This window comes from Paramisgurnus dabryanus, chromosome 12 (assembly GCF_030506205.2).
Source record: "Paramisgurnus dabryanus chromosome 12, PD_genome_1.1, whole genome shotgun sequence".
Taxonomy (NCBI): Eukaryota; Metazoa; Chordata; class Actinopteri; order Cypriniformes; family Cobitidae; genus Paramisgurnus; species Paramisgurnus dabryanus.
The window spans coordinates 19,713,612-19,727,849 of NC_133348.1; the positions used below are offsets into that span (position 1 = coordinate 19,713,612).

Sequence of the window (14,238 nt, forward strand, 5' to 3'; positions counted from 1 at the left end):
CTCCCCTTGTAATGTCAGAAGGGGATAATACCGCCCCTTAATCTGCACTATCCAACCACGACACTTCCATTTAGTGCAGAGATCAGCTCATTTGCATTTCAAGGGACACACCCCAAAACGGCACATTTTTGCTCACTTACAAAGTGGCAATTTTACATGCTATTTATCTGTATGATATGACAAGCTAGAACTTCACATATGTACTCTGGGGACACCAAAGATTTATTTGACATCTTAAAAAAGTTTTGTGACATGTCCCCTTTAAAGGTGCAAAAGAGGATGTTTGTTTTATACATTTTTGCAATATTACTTGAAACTGTCTTTACTAAATGATAAAAGACTATTTATTAGCTGCACTGAAAGTAATAATATTAATATACGTAATCTGTGCACAAGATAGGGCCTTAAAAACATCAGCCAATTGCTCATGTGGTCATCGCATAAACGATTGGCCCTCTGGATTGTCAATCACTGCCATTACGATCCTTGTGAGAGACGTGCGTGCTCCAGTAACTAAACACAGGCGACGCATGCGCATAGCGCATGAAACTCCGTCTTAAGCATCGGTTTGTTTTCATTGTCGATCCTGCTTTCCTTCTCGAATTTGCACCACGGTAGAGAAGAAACTCAAAGGGGGATGCAAAAGAAAGACTTTTTTAAGCCGCTGGGAATAGGAGAAAATTGTCAGAAGGATGTAATGTAAACTGAGTCGTTATTGGACAAACATTTCAACGCTGGAGAGCAATGAAGGAACAGAGAGGTGTCAAGAAAGACGCGCAGTTCGCAAAATTCTTCCCGACAGGTAACAGTGATTATTCTTTCTTTGGGGAATAATTATTGTTGTACTGTTATTCAAGTATATTGACGTTGTTCTTGTACTGTAGTTGTAAGGCAGTGACCAGTCTGCTACATGCTAGTTGAAATGGGAGTAGCGTCGACTGATCTAACGTTTTAACGTCTTATTTGTTTATTATCAAATCATTTCACATAATGAATCCCCTGACGCGACACAGCATATGCTAGTGGTAAACAAACACTCGTGTTCAAATATTCGTGCACGAGTTTTGGAAGGCATTCCCTAGAAATGAGCCGTGAAGGAGGGAGGCTGTTCTTACGCATGCACTCATTTAAAAAACTCAGTAACCATTTTTGGATTCTCAGTCGGCGAAAAAACATCCTCTTTTGCGCCTTTAAGTCCATCATGGCAAATTATTAGCTACACTTGTGGTGACAGCAAAGACCACGAAATCAGTATCATATATACATCAGCAGTCCACTTTAAAACACACTAAATATTTTGGAAAGAAAATTACGTCATGAGTTTTGGATTATGTTAGGATAACGAGAAAACAACTTTTTGTTATCTTGAGATCACCATAAAATTAAGTTGTGATTAAGAGAAAACAACTTTTTGTTATCTTGAGATCACCATAAAATTAAGTTGTGATTAAGAGAAAACAACTTTTTGTTATCTTGAGATCATCATAAAATATAGTCGTGATCATGAAGCGATAACTTCTGTTACGTTGAGATCTCAAGAAATTATGATTATGAGAAAACAAGCAAGCAAAAATAATCATAGTACACACCCTCTCTCGGCGTCCTTAGTTTATAGACAATACAACATCTCAAACATTGACCTATGAATTCATGAAAAGGGTTTTCTTAGCTCAACACACTATCTGAGAATTGGTTGTGACACCACACGATTGAGTTTTTGACTGTCAGGAAGGTTTTACTCACCTAATACACAACTGCACGCTGCATTTCTGCATCTGACTCACTCTTTCTCTGCTTCAGACCCCTTCAGGACTTCACATCCGTTCCTCAGTTCCTTTACTGACAAGCTCCATTTTGACATGCCTGTCCAATGAGAAAGAAGCCATCTTGAGATCTTTATTCTGCCAGCAATCAAGCCAGAATTTCCCATGTGCTGTCAAAGCAGGCATTTGATAAATGCCATACTGCCATACCTCCATCTCATACTGCGCCAGCCAGTCGGATAAAAATGTGTTTTCTCGGTGGAATTATTTCTTGCCTTATGTTCTTAATGAGGAAAGTAAACAAGTCACCTAAAAAAAAGAAGAAAGAGAAAACTCTTTTGTTGGGCACAAAATCATTTTTGGGAAGATTATTCTTTTATTTTCTCATGTTACATGACACCCCTCACCGCTTTGCTTCCCTGAGGTCTCCTTGCATTCTCTCTGCATTCAAAAGCATTGTTTGTGCTTTTTCATTGATAAGTGAATCAGAGAAACATTAATTATTAATTTCACATTGTCACACAGAGAAACAAGGCCTGATCAAAAGAGCAAAATGAATCAGAATGACTTTATGTGGGCAGCAAAGGGCTAAAGTGGTGAGTGGAATATAAATGTACCGCTGTGTTTGACAGGAAGTACAACAGCCATGTTGAAGCCCTGCAGACGTGTATGCTAATGATTTACGGTGGGCTTGTTAAATTTGCTGCCGGTTTGTGTAATGGGACAAGCTACTGTATGTTCCAATAAAATGGCTCCGCTGGTCAGATCAAGTGAAATGCAATTTGGTGCATTGTTTTTAGCTTTCAAAACGTGCTGCTTCATAACAGCAATTCTACTGTATAGGAAGATTCAATAACTGAATTAGGATCGATCATATGGGCATGTAAACTGTATTTTAATTGATGTGGGTCGCTGGGACCTGCAGTAGCTTACCGTTAAACAAATTCATATGTCTCTTCTGACCCATGTGAGGTCCAAGAAGTGAAAATATTCATGCACCTTAAAAGATACTGTAGCTGGTGTACACTCTAAAAGAGACCATTAACATGGTAAATGATATTGGAAATGCACTATAAAAGATATTGTATCTACACTGTAAAAAATTGCTGTAAAAAAACGGGGAATTTTGGACAGTAATTTACCGTTTCTCATAAATACAGTTGAATACTGTAAATAAACATTAATATGACAAACAAAATAATAACAGCAAGCTCCTGTTCAGTCTTACGGGATAATACAGTATTTTTTGGTCTGGTCAGGCATGTCAGACATGTGACGAGCTCATCTGCAACCATGAGTAAAACTGATTTAACTACACTGTTTTTCTGCATTTTATTATACGAGAAGGAAGCAGAATTAAGGACTATCTATCCATTTTCACTCCGATTGTGACCCTACCAGCACTGAGACGGACGACGAATTCACTTGTTTTTTACTCCTCGCCTGTATATCAAGGTAAGCACAAACTGAACAGAGTCTGTGTTTCTAAGTGAAATAATTGACAAAATGTTATATATATTTGCTTATTTTTGAAATATTTCTAAAAACGATTTATTTGATTTTGACATATTTAGGGCAGATTGTTAAACGAATTGGCAACTAGCTATATAAGTTAAATACAAATAAAGATGCTAATGTTAATTTGCAATCTAATCAAATGTCTGACTGATGTGCGATTATCTATTGATATTTTTTTTTAATCTACATGAGGGATTGGGCTCTGTTTCACCATTTGTTTGTATCTTTTTTCAATGTGTGCACTTTTAATCTTTGTACAGTGCCTCGTGAATGTGTTAGCATTTAGCTTAGCCCCATTCATTCCTATGGCTCCAAACAGGGATGAATTTAGAAGCCACCAAACACTTCCATGTTTTCCCTATTTAAAGACTGTTACATGAGTAGTTACACAAGTAAGTTTGGCACAAAATAAAACTTTTGTTTGGAGCCATTGGAATGATTGGGGCTAGGCTAAAAGCTACATTCACGAGGCACTGTAAAAGATGAAGTGCACGCATTGAAAAAAGATAGGGCTGTATTAATTTGTCTAAGTTGAGGTAAGAACATAGTAAAATATTGAAAATGGCTAGTCCAAGGCTGATACTGCTGGGTAAGTGTAACACTAAGGTATGGAGAATAGAACAATAAAACAGTAGGCCTATAGAAAAGTCTTTCAGTCTGTCTAAAAAATCTCTTTCTGTAATTAATATCATGAGCTTTTCTAAGTAATGGATTTGTAGCAGTATAATATCTGACAGTTTTTTGGGACATTAACTATAATTGTTGTCTGCATCAGTTGCTGGTGATGAAGTAACATTTGGAGGTTGGATGATCAGCAGTGAAAACATCATCATCTGTGAAGGCAAGATGAAGCTGCGAGGACACTGGAGTTTGTTCAAAGGTAAATCCTCTACTAGCTGTTCAAGAATGTCACATTGCGTTAAATTAGTGTCTCTTTTTTTTTGTAAATTGACTTTAATTGCATTAGGTATTTTAAATAGTAAGTCGAAGTTTAAGCTAGCATGTGCATATAGACATAACACTGGGTTTTGGCCAAATTTGTTGTCATGCTACATGTTTTTGAATAAAGTATTTCTCTCTCATTACTGCCAGAATGGCAACAACCAGAATATTTATACTGTGAATGCAGTTGGTTTTATCTGTCTTCATTGCAATTAATCTTTACTTTTCTCATTGTACTTTGTAGATGCTTAATTGGTGTGAACCCTAAGAGGGGAACAAAAGCCAGGCAGGTGAAGGTGTCCAAGAAGACAGGAAAGCTTGTCCAGAAAAATGCAGCAATGGAGTGCAGAGTGGCCACCCTCATCAAAAATTTCATGGACTTTGAGTGGCTTTCACATTGTATTCTGCAGTGTTGTGATATTTATGTGACATCACAGCATTATGTTTTATTCAGCCCAGTCTCATTAGTGAGGCAGAAACTGACATTTAAGAATGCACTGAATTTTGTTATATTTAATAAAAACAGTGTTTTATCATCATCCTTTGTTTGAGAATTTTTTTGCAAGCAATTTTAAGTGTTTATTTTAAAATTACATTTTAACAATGCTAGAAAAATCACATTCTACAGTATAAATAACAGCAGGAACCCTAAAATAACAGTATAATGCATCCAAACATCTGACAGTATTATACTGTGCAGCTCCCTTTTTTTACAGTACTGTCTCGTAATATTTGTACAGTAAAAAACTGTTGTTGTAAATTACAGTAGGTAATCTGTAAAATTACAACTATATGCTGGCAAATCTAGCTGCCAGTATATTACTGTAATTTAACAGTGAAATTTTTTACAGTGTACACTAAAATATATTTTCTTTGCTGTAAAAGTCGCTGTATCTAAAATACTCTGTCTTTACTGTAAAAGCCTCTGTTAGTGGTGGTGAAAATTCAATTAAATTTATTTATATAGCGCTTTTCACAATTCAAATGAAGCACCGATACTTCCCTTACTGTTTCAAAGAACGATTCGAAGCCTCAAAGAGGGTGTCGAAAACAGCGCCACCTTGTGGTTAATAAAACATATAGCAGTCCCTTCTAAAGAAGCTCCATCAGTGAAGCAACAAACTAATGAAATTCAGATGAATATTAATACTATGTGTACAAATAAAGCATGTATAATAACTGTATTTACTCATTCAAGTATGGCAATACATTTCTGTATTAATTAAGAAGCGTTAATATTCATACAATTAAATACTGTATTTTATTGAATAATGTTCACACCCACAAGTATATGTACATACAATACTATCTGTAAACTATTATGTGGGACTAAAATGTGAATAATGCAAAAAACTCATAAAAAACCTCTGGGGTTTGAACGTTCTGACACGCAAAGCGAAGTGCACACGTGACTAAGCAGAATGTAACGCTTTGTTTGTCATTGGTCACGTGATTTCTACGTTAACAAAACAAGCTTCGAATCAAGGCTTCATCTGGCACGCCCACTTTTGCTCGACACAAGCTCCGAAGCCTCGCTTCATATGTAACATCACTAGCCGCTACATTGTAAAATACTATTCCTTTACTAAAAAAGCGGTGTATTTACTTTGTAAAATGTCACTATAAAACAATGTTGGATTGTTTCAACATACTTGGGTAAAATATGGACAAACCCAACTGTATGGTTATGAATAACTTTATGCTGGGTTGTTGTTACCTAACCATGGGTTGAAACAACCCAACATTTGGGTTGAAATAACCCAGCATAGGTTTTAACTCCCTAAGGTCCAAAAACGTGGCACGTTTTGGCGTGTTTTCTCCTTATCATAGCTGAGTCAACTTAAAATACTCCATAAGTAACAATCATTAGGGCTGGGCAAAAAAATAGATTTTTTGATTAATCGTTTTTTTACGTGGTCGATTCAAAATCGATTCTCAAAGAGAAGAATAATGTTTTTTTTAATATTTATTTCCACAACATTGAACGCAAGATTAACGTTAATCTAATTACTAGTCTTCTTCACTAGATGTCACCCTCTTTTTTGCCTTGCGCGATGTTACCAAGGAGCGAGAGGCGAGCCTGTCATTCATTCATTCAGTGCTTAAAATGGCAGTTTCAGGTGCTTCACATAAAAAGTCAGAGGTATGGAAGCATTTTAGATTTAGCAAGCAAGACGACGATGAAAGTGTTGTTTTTTAATTTCTCTTTATTAATTACCCACTTGTAAACTGTTGTTCACTGTTCTTTTTATTAATATAGCTATTTGTATTAAATCTATATTCATTGAGTTGAATCGAGTATAAAAACCGTCCCGAGAACTGGAATCGAAAATTTTATTGAGAATCGAAATCGAATCAATTTGATAGCTTGTGAATCGAAATCCAATCGATCTGGAACATCTGAATCGATACCCAGCCCTAAGAATCATACATTTACGTGTATAGATCATTTGAAACTGTGAAGGGTCTTCTTTAATTTGTGTACATTCACAATAACAACAAAAAATCTTTGTGTTTTGGTCAAAATGGGCATAACCATTTTTCTCTCAAAAATACCAACATGTACATACATGTAGCTCATATAATATTGTAGCCCAGTTTGTGCTGAATGCAGTGTTAGGAGACTTTTGCCATTATTGTGTTTTAAAGCAACTGAAAAAAGACCAGATGTAAGAGCATGTCACAACCTCTGCCAGTCTCCCAAAATGTTTGGACCCCAGAGGGTTAACCAAACTGTTGTATTTATCCATATTTTACCCAAGTATGGTAAAACAACCCAACATTTTTAGAGTGTAGGATGATTTTATGTATAAAGCAGTAAATCACACAAAAATTACTTTAGCTGCATCACAATTAATACTGAAAAGTACAAAGAAATAGTTTATCCAAAGCGTCTTAGAGTGCATTACCAGGTACACAGTGTATTCCCTGGTTTGGTAAAATGCATACATTTGTACATATACTGTCCGGTATGTGTACACATGTGGATGTGTCTTTGTGTAAATGTATGCGTGATTGCCCACACTCTCTAGAGAAGGAAGATTTAACTTTCATTGCAGTGCTTTAATTGTGCTTTAATATTAGGGATGTGAGATAAACAAAGTGTTGTAATCTCTTCCTGCAGTAACAGACACACAGGGGAAACAGATTAACAGCAGAGTGGTGCTAATGGAGACCGACCTCAAGTCCCTCCTATTCTCTGTCCTCGGGAACGCTCTCTGCTCTCTTCCAGGGGACTTGAGAAGATGTGCTGTGTATTTTAAATGGTCTAGAGATGAAGAAAATTAATAAAGGGAAGGAAAAATGTCAAGTGTAATTTATTTTATCTGAGTTCACAGACATTTAATTGGTACATAAGCAAAACACGGATTCATAATGGTGGAATTGTGATGGGGTTTGTTTTATCTAATGAATAAAGCCATATTGAAGCAGCGGTTTATTCTTATTGAACTGAAATGGTTTAAGTAATGGTACAGAGCATGTAACTGTGATCGTAAATGCAATTTTTAATAAAGCCATATTTTTCAGAGTAGTGCTGATGTGAGTACTGCTTCATTGCTAAGAAGCAATGGTGTTGTGGTTGTTTATACTGACATTGCAACTGTACACATGGGTTTTTTCTAACTTGAGGAGTTTGTTGCTTTATTGATAGAGAATGGCGCTAACAACACCATGGTGCTCCTAAATAGCTCAGAGAACTGCGTAAGCAGCACAAAACATCATGGGTTTGAACACACATGCTAATAAAAACGTATATCATGTAATGTGCTAAGTCGCTTCATCTGCCAAATGCATAAATGTAAAACCAAAATCATTGATTCGATTCCCAGGCAATTGTTTAAATGTATATTGAAAACACTGTAAATTATATTTAAAACATCAGCAAAATCCATAAATGTGAATGTACATGTTGGTCATAGGTTACTTTGGTTTAGGTCCATAGAGAAAATGGTGCAGAACAAGTAGGCTAAAACCTAGCTTTAGGGGTTTAAAACCCCATAATGCTAAGTATGAGAAATAGCTATAATGAAATTTGCTTTAGCAACACCCCTAAACACTGTGTTAAAAGAGCAGACTCGACAAACCTGAACTTCTAATGACTTAATATAATAACACAAGCAAGACACATAAACAGCTGGGTTACACAAATAATACCAGAAAAAAAGAGAGAGGAAAACGAATTAGCAAACAACATGACAAAGATTAGCACAATGAGTTGTGTGAAAGTCTAATACCTGGAGACAGCTATTGACTAGCATTCCTGTTTATCTCATAGCAGTTGCTGTGTTGAACCATAAGCTGGTCAAAAAAAGTCCAAAAAGAAAGAGTAATTACGTATTGATGAAATTGTCCTCATGTTGATGCAGTTACAACATCTACCAGCAGGGGCTAATTGACTAACTGTAGCCCCTGTTTAAAACAAACAACAGTGACAAATTACATATTTGGAAGCCATATCGGGAGGTTTTTGAATGAGCCTCCACATTGTGACAGCCTTTGTCGAGGCGATGTGACGTCCTTGGCCTTCGAATACGACCTTCGGAGAAGGATGCAGCCTTTGAATTTGGATGCACCCATAGGTGTCATTTACACTGGGGACATGTCCCCACCACTTTTTGAAATGGCTGATTTTGTCCCCACCACTTTTTGAAAGCATTTGGTTAAAATGTTCTGAAAAATCAAACAATACCTGTGCGACCTACACTGCAAAAAAGACTTTCTTACTTAGTATTTTTGTCCTGTTTTAGTAAAAATATATAAAAATTCTTAAATCAAGATGTATTTTCTTGATGAGCAAAATGACCTAAGAAAATAAGTCTAGTTTTTAGACAGAAAATATACAATTTAAGTGAATTTGTGCTTAAAACAACCAAAAATATCTGCCAATGGGATGAGAAAAAAAAATCTAAAAATAAGATTTCTTTTTTCTTAAACACTTAATTTAAGCAAAATTTTCTCACCCCATTGGCAGATATTTTTGCTTGTTTTAAGCACAAATTCACTTAAATTTTATATTTTCTGTCTAAAAACGTCTCGGTTACGGATGTAACCCTCGTTCCCTGAAGGAGGGAACGGAGACGTCACGTCGTGACCGACGAATTGGGAACTCGCTTAGAGAGACCAATCTGCTTCGTATACTACTAAAACGCCAATGAACTTGGCATTGAGATATTTGCATAATGCTGGCGCCGCCCCGCCAGGTGCCTTTATAAGCAGCAGGTGCAAATAGGGAAATTAGCTTCTTTTCGCTGAGAAAGCCGGGAAAATGAGACCGGCCGATAAACAGCAGGTGGCAGCACCTGTGGCGACGGGACGTGACGTCTCCGTTCCCTCCTTCAGGGAACGAGGGTTACATCCGTAACCGAGACGTTCCCTTTCAGTCGGTCACTACGACGTCACGTCGTGACCGACGAATTGGGAATCCCTACCAAAACGCCACTAGGGGCTGACCTCTTCCAGTGTCTGCGTAAAGCCCTCCGGTTCCACTTAAGGAGGAGGAGATAGGTTTTAAGGCAGAAGGCCGGGCACTACATGTTCCTTTAACCCCACAGAAGTGCCAGCGACTGGGAAGCGCCCTACCTGAGCGGGATAGGAACGCTGCGGAAGCCACCGCCCGTCTTAAGGGCTAATGGTGGGCGAAGTCAACCGTAGTTGAGGAATAAAGACAGCCGTGGCTGTGTAAGCAAAGCAGTGCTCTGCTAAGGGAAACGTGGGCTGGTAGGATTAACCCCACGGAAAAATACTCACAAAGGAACCCGGTGGGACACAATGTGGAGCCCGAGCCAGACACGTAGGTTCGCGAGGATACAGCTAGTGAAAGGCTGACAGCCAATGCTCCGCAACAAAGGCTGCCAAGGCAGCGGAGGAAGAACAATTCAAACCATTACGCATTTTTGTTCTGAAGGCCTTCCATACTGACACAGTTATGAAGCATCAGTTGGAGGCTGCAAGCCGACCTGCGAGACTGCTCTCCGTGCTCCCCCTGGTGAGGAAAGAACACGAGAGGATACAGGCTCGATACGAACACTGTAAAATCTAGTGAACGTATTAGGTGTCGCCCAACCAGCAGCTCTACAGATGTCTGTTAGCGAGGAACCACGAGCTAGAGCCCAAGATGAGGCAACACTCCGTGTGGAGTGTGCTCTCAAATTAAAGGGGCAAGGAATACCCTGAAGATTATAAGCCAGGGTGATAGTATCAACTATCCAATGAGACATCCTCTGCTTAGTGACAGCTTTCCCTTTCTGCTGGCCACCATAACAAACAAAGAGCTGGTCTGAGGTCCTGAGGCTTTGCGTGCGATCCACGTAGAGTCGCAGTGCGCGTACGGGGCACAACAAAAGCCATGGTTGGGTCTGCGTCCTCCGGGGGCAGCGCTTGCAAGCTCACCACCTTATCTCTGAAGGGAGTGGTGGGAACTTTGGGCACGTAGCCTGGTCTGGGTCTCAGTGAGACAGCAGGACCAAACTAAAGCACGAATCGTCAACAGAGAATGCATGTAAATCCCCTACTCTTTTCATGGAGGCCAATGCTATCAGGGTCAGAGTTTTCATTGATAAAAACATCAGACTCGTAGACTGCAAAGGCTCAAAAGGGAGACCTGAAGGCTTCAGCACCATGGACAGGTCTCAGGCGAAAGAGGGAGGGCGCGAGGGGTTTAGCCTGCGAGCGCCTCTTAAAATGTAATAATTAAATCATGCTGGCCAACTGATCTGCCGTTGATAAGTGAGTGATAAGCAGAAATAGCGGCGATATCAACTTTAATGGCGGAGGGACAGCCTACCATCTAACCTATGTTAAAGATATAAAAGCACAATGTTAATGGGCATTCTCTGGGGTCCTCGCGTTTGCGAAGAGCACCGGGTGACGAAAAAGGTTTCATTAAGCGCGTGAGCCCGTCTTGTGGACGGTGCTCGAACCGCGTCGATGGTGTTAGATACCGCTTGCGATAAATCACCTAAACCTTGTGCGCGCTCAACGACCATACATGGAATCCCACAGGTCGGGGCGCGGGTGCCATAATGTGCCCCTTCCTTGAGAAAGAAAGTCTTTCCTCAGGGGAAATCGTCAGGGAGGGGCTGTCGCGAGGAGCATTAACTCTGAAAACCAATTCCTGGTAGTCCAGTACGGGCGACTAATAAAAAGGCTCTCCTCGTCCTGCCTGACTTTGCACAGTGTCTGCGCAATAAAGCTCACTGGAAGGAATGCGTATTTACGCACCCCCCGCGGCCAGCTGTGTGCCAACGCATCCACGCCGAGGCTGCCCTCGGTTAGTGAATAAAATAGGCGACAGTGGGTATCGTCCGGCGACGCAAACATATCCATCTACGCACAACCGAACTTCTTCCAAATTAGCTGGACCGTCTGGAGGTGGAGTCGCCATTCGCCGGGGGCGCAGCTCGGGAAGCGCGTCTGCCGCTGCATTAGCGAACCCGGGATGTAAATGGCACGAAGGGACCTCAGATGCTTCTGACTCCAAAGGAGGAGATGACGAGCGAGATGCGACAGGTGACGAGAGCGCAAAACCGCCTTAACGGTAAATAACGCAACAGTCGCAATGTTATTGGTGTCGGCTAATACATCCTTCCCTCGCATCTCCATAGCGGAGCGTACAAGTCCCAGATATACAGCGCACCGCTCGCGGCAGTTGGGGTGCTATGCACACCCCTGAGACTGCAAGCCCGTCATACGTGGCTGATCATCCCGTGCTGAGGGCATTGCAATATACAGAATGCCAGGAGACCCCTCAGGGGCACATCTTCTATCGGAAATGCCGGGTCTACCACGGGGAAAAATTGAGATGACACGCAGGTGTAATGTTTACACGGTGTATGTCGGTGTGCCACGCTCTCCTCGAGACTCGATCGTAAGCCAACGCTGAAGCGGTCTCATATGAAGCAGCTCGGGCGGATGTCACAGCCGCAGCATGCTGTCATATGTCCAGGAGCTTCTGAAATTGTTTCAGAGGGACCGCGTACTTCCCTCGAATTAAACCGAGGCAAGTCAGAACTGACTAGGTTGCGCGCTCTTATAAAACACGCCAATTAGTCGATCGAGTCTTATTTCCATACTGAGAAAAAGGATCCTCTGCACGGGGCAAAGTTGCTCTTTCCCAGTCGACCTGAAGACTTAAACGAGCGAGATGCCGAAGCATTAACTCTCTGTGTTCGCGCACGTCTGCTAAGAACGGGCTATTATAAGTCGACGTACATAAAAGCAGAATGCGAACAACGCTCTCTCTCTGATATTTTAATGCCGTGACTAGCACACGGAGACACGGAGAGAGAGAGACAGCTCGAATGGTGTACTCAGTATTAATATGCCCACCCCACGACGCAGAGCGAAAAAACGGTCTAAAGCGAGGGGAGATGGACACATAAAGTACACGTCTTACAGGTCTAAGGCTGCAAACCGATCTGAATATTGAATACGAGCCTCGGCGTTATCATCCAAAAAGAACACCTTCGTAGAGCCGGTGCGTAAATCAAATCGATCGTAACCCGCCGCGTATTTTGGGTACTATGAGATAAAGGCTGGAAAAACCCTATCATCATTATCTCGGTAAGAGGGACCGGCTCGAACATCCTTCGCCAACAGGATATCGACTTTTGCACGCAGTACATGTGCATCGGACGCTTTCACCACAGTGAAACGAAAGCCCGAATTTTGGGGAGTGCCGGATTCGTAACCGAGGCGGATCGTGCGTAAAACCCAACGAAACGGGCTGGGAACTGAAGCCAAGCACCCAGGCACCGTACGAGGAGAAATAACGACACTACCGAAGTACCCGCGGTGGGGCAGCGAAGCGAGACAGGTGGGACTGCCGGTGCGTCTGCTGTGACAGCATAAACATCTACAGTATGTGTGTGTGACACTGACCTGAGCCCGCTGAGGGTAACGGTCATCTGGTCTCCTCTACGGAGAGCGCAGACTCCGATGAGGGTGCTGGTGGTCCGGTCTCCTCAGCGGAGAGCTCGGACTCCTCAGGTCACCCGCTGGCGATAGAGGAGAGGTAGGGGAGCTGGTGTGTACCCGCTCACGGCTCTCTCGATCCTCCGGAGACCTAGAGAGGGAAGAGGAATGCACTCCTATGTGTGGTTAAGTGGGTACCGGCCGAACAGCCGGTGGAACATATGCAAACCAAGGATTTTCCACCCGACCCTCTATCGGGGGAAGGAGCTCCATCTCCTGAAGAGTGATCCTCTGCCAATCCGGGTCGCCCTTCACTGGCCACTTAAACTCCCGAATTTCACGGGAAGCGGCTAAGCGGGCGGGGCGAGCTGCTGACGACCGGTTCCCCTGCGCTGCCGAGATGGGGTCCGAGGAGGGGAACGGAGGTGGTCGCCGCAGGACGCCGACGGCGAGAGGCAGACTGAGGAGCCGGCGTGGTGGACCAAGGGCAGCTCTCTTCCGCCGGGGCATGACCTAGGAGATCGCCTCAGTCTGCGCAGCGGAGCTGTACGACTCCCCTGGCTCGCCGAAGAGGCCGGTCTGTGAGACAGGAGCATTTAAGTTGTTCTCGTCTGCGTCCGTCATGTCAGCCAGACACAGCCAAAGGTGGCGATCTTGAACCACTGTGGTGGACATCGCACGACTGAAGGTCGCGGGCTCCCTCGTAAATCCTTGTGAGCCTGCAGCAACGTTATTGCGTGCAGGGCCGAAGCCGCCTCTCCGGCATGCCTGATGGGCAGCGTCCGTGACCGGACGACTGTCTACAAACACGGGAGGGAATCCAAGAGGGTTATGCTCTCACAGAGAGAACAGAAACTCTCCACGAACGCAGCCCCGGAGTGCTCGATGCCTGAGCACGAAGACAGCGCTCGTGACCGTCACTGGAACCCTTATACTTCTCGCATCCAAGATCGCACGGCGAAAAAGCTATCCTGAAAAGGACGCTGATCTCCGCATATACGAGAGAGTGGCTGCCTTTAACAAGGCACAAAGCTCTCTCGTATCACTCTTTTAGGGAAATTCACTCAGATGCTTAGTTGATGAGCGCACAGGAAGGCAACGC

The 14,238-nt window shown here is 42.2% G+C and overlaps 2 long non-coding RNA genes across 2 annotated transcripts in view; one reads left to right on the plus strand and one right to left on the minus strand.

Annotated features, from left to right (window-relative positions):
- Positions 1-1,789: 1,789 nt before the first annotated feature.
- LOC135739151 (uncharacterized) overlaps positions 1,790-14,238 on the minus strand; it is a 35,341-nt gene continuing 22,892 nt past the window's right edge. Inside the window, exons 2-3 of the long non-coding RNA XR_010528840.1 lie at positions 1,974-2,072; positions 1,790-1,863 (exon numbers count right to left, since the gene is read on the minus strand). This is a non-coding gene — a long non-coding RNA (uncharacterized lncRNA). The remainder of the gene's footprint in view (positions 1,864-1,973; positions 2,073-14,238) is intronic.
- On the plus strand, positions 2,845-5,071 carry LOC135738654 (uncharacterized). The gene is made up of 3 exons (XR_010528734.2): positions 2,845-3,218; positions 4,057-4,161; positions 4,468-5,071. It is a non-coding gene; the product is annotated as an uncharacterized lncRNA (long non-coding RNA).